Source organism: Pistacia vera, unplaced genomic scaffold (assembly GCF_008641045.1).
Source record: "Pistacia vera cultivar Batoury unplaced genomic scaffold, PisVer_v2 Contig797, whole genome shotgun sequence".
Lineage (NCBI taxonomy): Eukaryota > Viridiplantae > Streptophyta > Magnoliopsida > Sapindales > Anacardiaceae > Pistacia > Pistacia vera.
This window is the reverse complement of record NW_022196664.1, coordinates 421,701-427,904: the sequence shown is the minus strand read 5'-3', so window position 1 is coordinate 427,904 and position 6,204 is coordinate 421,701. Positions and strand designations below refer to the sequence as shown.

At 38.2% G+C, this 6,204-nt stretch overlaps 1 pseudogene; it reads right to left on the bottom strand.

The window, feature by feature from the left end:
• Positions 1 to 395: 395 nt before the first annotated feature.
• LOC116117047 lies at positions 396 to 5,954 on the bottom strand (annotated as a pseudogene).
• Positions 5,955 to 6,204: the final 250 nt, after the last annotated feature.

The following is a 6,204-nucleotide window of genomic DNA, read 5'->3' as shown; positions in this document are numbered from 1 at the left end:
TTGCGACTAATTTCGTAAGATTAACGATAAGATAAATCCTATTTAATCATCTCTAATGGCGATGACGAAATAATTCGTAACTAAAAAAACTGTTATGTCGGTATCACCAGCCGTTTTGGAATATAGAGCGTGGATTTGACATTTGAGATGAAAGGTGAAATGTCAGGAATTTTTCCTCCTCTCTCCCAAGTAGGTCAACTGTCACAATGAAGATTTTCACACTGCTATTGGCTATATACAATGCCTTATTTCCATGAAAATGCACGCTCCTTCAATCAGTGAGCGAGTATTGACTTTTGAGTGACTCGTGTTTACTTAATGGGATGGTGAGTGAAAAGATTTTAATAAAGCTACTCTTAGTGGTCCATAACGTAACATTACTCTTTCTCCCAACTCTAGTGCCCTCTTAACCTGCCATTACATAAAGTAAAATAAATATCTACGCAGAAGATTCATATCCACTACCATGTATCCAGACCAATTTTTTAACCAAATGCAGCTTCAACAAGTGCTCAACAAACGCAGATCAAGATTCAAGTCCCTAATCTACACAGTCACAGACACTGTATGCTACTATGCTGTCGGTTCAATATGTAGGAGTAGACAAGTGAGCAATTGTAGCCAAAAATAGGTCCCATGAATCAGCTTATTGAGACCTATCATGCATCAAAATTTAATAAGAACTAAAGCAGAGCCTCAATAATGAAACTACCAACTGCGAAGTTTCTCAATGGCACAGGTTAGAAAGAAAACATGAACCAGAGTGAACGTCTAAGTTTTTTACTCCCACAAAGGTCAGTTAGACTTCCTACAGATTATGTTATTGTGTACACAACATGCGGCAATTCTGCAGCACAAAAGGCTTTGAGTTGCACCATCTCCTCTAGTTTCCACTAATCTCTAGCTTAATCCCCAGCAAATTAATGCTAATAATAAATTACAGCCAGCTTGAGTAAACAGACTAAACATTACATGGTGTACAACTAAACTCAAAAGAGGGACCAAACGACATAATAGCCACAATATTTTCATCAGTCGAGTCCTCATTTGATGATCATCAGGCTTCAACCTCTTGGCCGCGGACTGGGTTTCATCTTTCTCAGCATCACCTTCCCCGTCTTCATCATCTCCCTCACTGGCTAGTTTGGTGAGCTCTTCTTGGATCATCAGCTTTATAGATGACTTCCTTGGAGTGGATCCATGTCTATCGTGCAGCTGACAAATGTCAAATCTCCTATTGCCACAACTTGTTTACGACATCTGATTCTCTAGTTTCAAATTTTTATCATTTACGATTTTCTTGCAAGCATCATAGCACTAACACGAGTCAAAACTTTCTAACGGGTCTTCAGATTAGAAGAAGTGGGCCAATTGTATATTTATGAGAGACTTAAAGGCCTGAACCATTATATATTCTTTGGGCTCACTTTACTTGAACAATTAAAGCTTGTTGCATAGTTGTGGCACAAATTTAACGGTTTTAGATCATTACCATCTGATGACAGGAAAATCCAAATCTCATAAAATCAATGCAAAATAGAAGTGACAGTGCATACAAGTTGTGTCGAATGTCGGTGAAGGTAGCCTGAAAAGAAAAGAAAAAAAATCAACTTGCTAAGACAATTCAAGACCGTAAACTGCATATCAAAAAGCAGGAATTTGGCTACATGTTTATTTCCCTAGAATTCTCAAACTAACTTAATAATTGGTATCATAGATTATATTAAAAGCAAACTGCAGTGATATCAAATCTTACTGTATTGAAGTCCACTTCCTTAAGAATTTCACATATTGCATCCCTCATATCCTCATCACTTGGCCTCACTTTCTCCTCCTTAGCTTTTTCCTTACCTTTTGCAGCTTTTCTTCCTTTAAAAACAAAGAGAAACTTTTCAGCATATATTAAGAAAGATAAGATAATAAGTAAACAAATGAGGTTAGAAGAAATATGTTATACCAGATTTTTCCTTCGGAGTATTTTTGTAGGAGTTGAAGCCTTTTCCTTGGTGACCTTTTCATTTTTCTTCTTTCTTGAGAATACCTTTGGGCTGGTATCACTGTCTTCATCAGCCTTAGATCCTTTGATGGTGCTTTCTTTGGTGTTCTTTTTGGTGGTGGACTGAACTACTAGTAACTGAGACTTTTCTGGGTCCTAGCTTTTCCAGCAGATTCCTTCTTTTATTTGGGTCTTTGAGCTTCGTTTGCGTTTCCCCACATATTCTTCAGATTCATTCTCAGACTCACTTTTGTCCTCACTTTCAGAAGGCTCAGGCATCTCATCATCAGAAGGCTCAGGAACACCATTTTCTTCTTTTTCCTCTCTTTCAGTTTCTTCTTCCTTTTCCTCCTCTTCTTCAGAAGACTCCTCCTCAGAGTCTGAGGTAATCTTCTTCTTTGAAGCATCTTCAGTCTTCTTTGACTCTATACAAAGACCCATAAATAAAAAAGCAATCTTTTAAAACCCGGCCCGGCCATTTAACCCAGACCCGGAAGCTTCAACAGGCCGGGTTTATTTTTCCTTCACCCAAAACCCTAGGATTTGGGAGGATGATCGCGAACAATTGCAGCCGGGTGTTGGGGCTTTGAAGAGAAATGCCAGTGAATGCAATGGTGGTGACGGAGTTATTTCCGTGAGTAAATCAACCGAAATCGAACAAAACTGGCGGCAACAACACCCGCATTGGCGAGGCTAATGGGGGTGGGGTCAGGTGGGTTTTTCGAGAGGAGAGGGAAGTATTCTGGGTGATGGGGAGGGTTGTACGCAACGTCGGTGAGATCTGCCAACGACCTATTTCGACTAGATCTTGGTATATTTTAAGGGGTGGCTCAAGGGACGATTGGGGTTGCATCTAGGGTGTCGCCGCCCCCAACCAGTCGTTGGCCGATTTGTGTTTGGGGTGTTTGCTAAATTTCAAACCTATAAGGACTTACTGTATTTTTAGGGTGTATTTACTGAATTTTAGAAGTTTTTGTCAACCAGTTTGACCAGAGGGACTTCTTAGGGTGTGTATTGCTGAATTTTAGAAGTTTTTGTAAACCGGTTTGACCGCCGTCAAACGGTCAACCCAAGACCCGGCAACTTTGCCGAGTTTCACCCTGGTTGGGTTTAACATTGTAAAAAGACTAAAGACACAGAGAAAAATAAATTCTTGCATAGTATAAACCTTCTGACTTCCTAATTATTGTTTCTCACTTATTTAATATTCCTGCTATAAGCAGCAGATTATCTGAAGACAAGATAATTCAGTTACCATTAGCAGGAATTAATGAATAGCTGAGAACACAGATGCACTATCTGGCTAAATATTATGACAAAAAAACTTCCAAGCGTGCAATTTTACCCATGAAGCTATGACGCAAAAATCAAAATCACCTTTCTGCTTTCAATTGTAATAAAATAGTACCTTTGCTGAACGTTTTGAAGGTGTCCCCTGATTGTTATGAATTTTGTTTCCTACCCCTTGCGCTTCTTGCTCGCTCTTGACTAAAATACCAACAGAATAATCCAAATGAAAAACATGGCAGACTAGAAACCACCCCTAGTAAGCTTAAATTTCAGTATTTTGAGGCAACAGACCTCTTTCTCAGCGAGCACTCAGTGGTTGTGGCATGAGGAGCCACCAAAAGTCTATCAGACTCGTGACAATATCTTCCTGCATGTACAATTTAAGCTCATTAAGGCAGCATCACCTGATATTTTAACTTTTCAAACAGGCAAGCTAAAATGATAAATCCTCTTCCTAAAGGAAATTTAGCAAAACAGGATCACGGACGGACCACACGACAGCTGGATATTCTGTAACATGTTTCGTGCAAGTGCTGCACAGAGAGAGCGTTACACTAATTTACCAAAAACAATAGTTTGTTTTCCTCATTTAAATCAATGAAATAGTTGCCACTTACAGTATAAAATATGGATAGAAATTAAGTAATAGGACTACACATTTTGTCGAGAACTAGCATGCAGCACTAGAAAACCACAAACCTTCCTCCTAGTGTTCTTGGAAATTGGAATTCTACCACATCACAGAATTCAAGCAACTTCTCTTTGTTACACTTGTCGAATTTTTCCTTCACTTTGCTCTTTTGCTTTTCCTGCAAGAAAAAATAATTAGAGCGATCAAAGTAAATGAAATCCAAAATTACATACTATTGTGCCGCATGCCAACCAACCAGTTAAATACTACTAATAATTTTTATAAACTTAATGCCCTAAGATATGCTATAGTTTAAAAAGAGAAAATGTACATAGAAACAACCAAGTCTCTTTCTTAAAAGTTGCAGTTTACCTCATTCTCATGCCACACAAACCCGAAAAACGAGATATGTTGCTTTTCACCTGAAATGCCTGCAAATGCAAGGAATGGGAATCACATAAACAGGTCTATCACAGTCAATAAAATCATCCGCATAACCAAATAACACAGAGCCCCAAAACCATCTTTTGTTCCTGGTTTTTATCAGTGTGTAAACGCTTGCATCTGTCTACTATCCTTGTCACCAATACAATTGGCAAGATTGTAATAAGAAATTGACAACAGAGCAAGTAAACAACTCCAAATTACCTTCCCCTTCTTGCGAAGAGATTGTATGAAGCAGTCTGAAGGTGTCATCAGTCTTCCTTCGAGATAACTTAAACGCCACTGAAGCAGAAAACATATTCAGATGTCAAATAGTTCATCCACTGTTCTGCATTGACATACATATCTACATGAAAAGATACAAAGAGAGAAGTTCCCATCGATTTACAAGTACTTTGATAAACCTGCTAAACAAGATTTATGAAGGACAAAATGGAAATATAACAAGAAAAAACATCACACTACCACCTCATTAGAGTTGTAAACAACAATGTCCCGCGATTGATCACATGATATCAAATATTAAAAAAGAGCTTAATATCATTCTCAGAACCCTTACAAAGGTTCGACAAATTATAGAGTATCTCCCCATAAGAGAGGAAACTGGCGAAATATGTACAGTATAGATTCCATAGCAGAGCTATAGTCATCCACTACATGAACTTAACACCTTGGAGGAAGAGCACAAACAATTGTCACCATGTTACCTTGGCAATAAAAAAGTCATTTGAACATTATATATTCCACATTGTGTTCAATCTCCACTGCGAAGCTTTTGAGTATGAAAGTAAATTGAATTTTCAAGCATTCACTTTAAAAAGAAAAACCTATTTAAGTTCTACAGCATTATATGGTAGTTTGGTCATGCACTTAAACCGATATTTGATTTAGAACTTTTTCAGAAACATTAATGTGAATTTACACAGACATAGCCAACAATCCAAAAGAAGAGATAGAAGCCATACCGTTAGGAATATCTTTCAATGGGGTACCACGTCCCTGCCATATCAAAGTCACATTACAACAAATTTAATAGAGCATAAATTACTTAACCATTTAAAAAAAAAAAAAAAATCAAAAACAAACCTTTTCAATTGGAATTCCTTTACAGCATCTTTCTCAATGGAAGCCACAAGCCTTTTCAACAGACTTCCGCTCACGCACAGGGCGATCGTAACAGGAGTCCTTTGCTCAGGCTCCTTCTCATTTACTACCTTTGGCTTCTTTCCTTACTTTCGACCCACTCTTCTCTTTCCCACGCTTTGTTGTCCTTTCAACTGTTTACTTTCTTCTTCCTTCTGGTCTTCCTCCTTTGCCTCATCACCTTCTCATTTACCTTCTCTTCCTTCCCATTCTTTCATCATTCTCCTCATTTCTTTTGAACCATTTTCTTCTTTGATAGGTTCGGTTTTTGGTTCCTCGGTTCCTTTGTCCTCTGTTTTTCCATATCTTCCTTGACTTCTGGGTCTTCCTCCATTTTATCATTCTCAACTTTCTCAGCACTTTCTTATCTTCCTCCATTTCTTTCCCCGCATCAGCTTTCTTTTCCTCTTCAGTTTCTTCCACTCCATCATCTTTTGTATCTTCTTCCATTTCTTTTACTCCTTTATTTCCTTAATCTCTTTTTTCTCAACCACAGCTTTGCTGGTTTGTCCACCAGGTTAGTCGTCCCATTTTCGCCACCTCCGGAACTTCACTCTTTGTTTCTTCCTCACCCATATTCAATCAAATCAGAGTAAGCTAAAAATGAACTTCCTTTTACACCTACCCAACCAAACTTGATAAATTGCTTCCTCAACCCAATGCCACAAAAGCTGCACAAAAAGTAATCATCTCTCAGTCA